This window comes from Thalia democratica, chromosome 7 (genome assembly GCF_965202585.1).
Source record: "Thalia democratica chromosome 7, ktThaDemo2.hap1.1, whole genome shotgun sequence".
In the NCBI taxonomy this organism is placed as follows: Eukaryota; Metazoa; Chordata; class Thaliacea; order Salpida; family Salpidae; genus Thalia; species Thalia democratica.
The window spans coordinates 29,149,647-29,150,881 of record NC_139171.1 but is presented as its reverse complement, the minus strand read 5'-3'; positions in this window follow the sequence as shown (position 1 = coordinate 29,150,881).

Sequence of the window (1,235 nt, the reverse complement as noted above, 5' to 3'; positions counted from 1 at the left end):
AAGCAGCTTAATGAAATACTTAATATTTTACATAAACTCAGAGATATATGCAATACTAAATATTTACTAAAAAAACCTTAATGACACTTAAAAAAATGGGTACGTTATAAAAGTATTATTGTCAATATTAACATCTTAAAATGTAGTTCTCAGATAATAGATGGTATTTTAAAACGGCCGCAATTGATCTAAATTAATACTTCCTTGATAAAAATTTGAAAAATATCATGTATGGGAAACTCCCCTTTGTTAATACTAGATACTTCTAGTTGAAATTAAAAATGTGCAAAATATTACTATTTTCTTAAACATGTCGCTTACAGAAGACTTAAAAGTGGTAAAGCATATAATTTTTAGCTTCCACATACAAAACTACACAAAAAAAAAAAAAAAGTAAATGAATTGCTATAAAATTGAGCAAGTTATGAGTGTTTAAGTTTTAAAAGGTTGTCTTTTAATGGGACCAACATAAAAGGTAAAATAGACCAATAAAAATCAATGAAAACATGTAAAAGTTTGTCAGGACGTAGCATAAGCATCAGGCTACATGTTAAAAACAAAACTTTTGCAATAGCTGTCAAATAAACAGAGTATTAAGGGGTGGCCCAACCACTAATACTGACCAAAATTTAAAAAATTCCACATAATGCTTAATCAAAATTATTCTGTTCATTGAAACACACTAAAAATGCTCAGACTAGGCTCACAACGACTGTGGAATGCTTTTCAATAAGTTTTCGGGTGTGCTTGTCGGGGTGAAGATAACCAAAATTCTACCGCTGACGTCCTTTTTTGGACTATTTACAAATTGGCACGAAGACCAGGGACTAATTGTGTTAACTTACTTTATTTACTCAAACACAAAAACTGCGAGATCAGTTTTATTGTTGGTTTTATTAATTTTAAATGTATTTTTTACTGTATGACTTTTTTCAAATGAGATTTTTTGATTGTAATCTCTCTGAGAATGTAACAGTTGCTTGAAATGAAAACAAAAACTTAAGATATTTTATAAGTACTTCTAGAAAGTTGAACTTTAGTTTTTAAAATCTTTTGACAAAATAAACTCTATATGTTTGATCAGATTAATAAACCCTAAATTCTCACAATCACTGTGCAGGCGGGGCGCCATCTAGTGGTGTTTTTATTATGACGTCAATCACAATCGTTCACTTACACGCTTGTGCTAGTCATTTAGGCTGAATGCTTAAAAAGCATTCAAATATATTGAATAA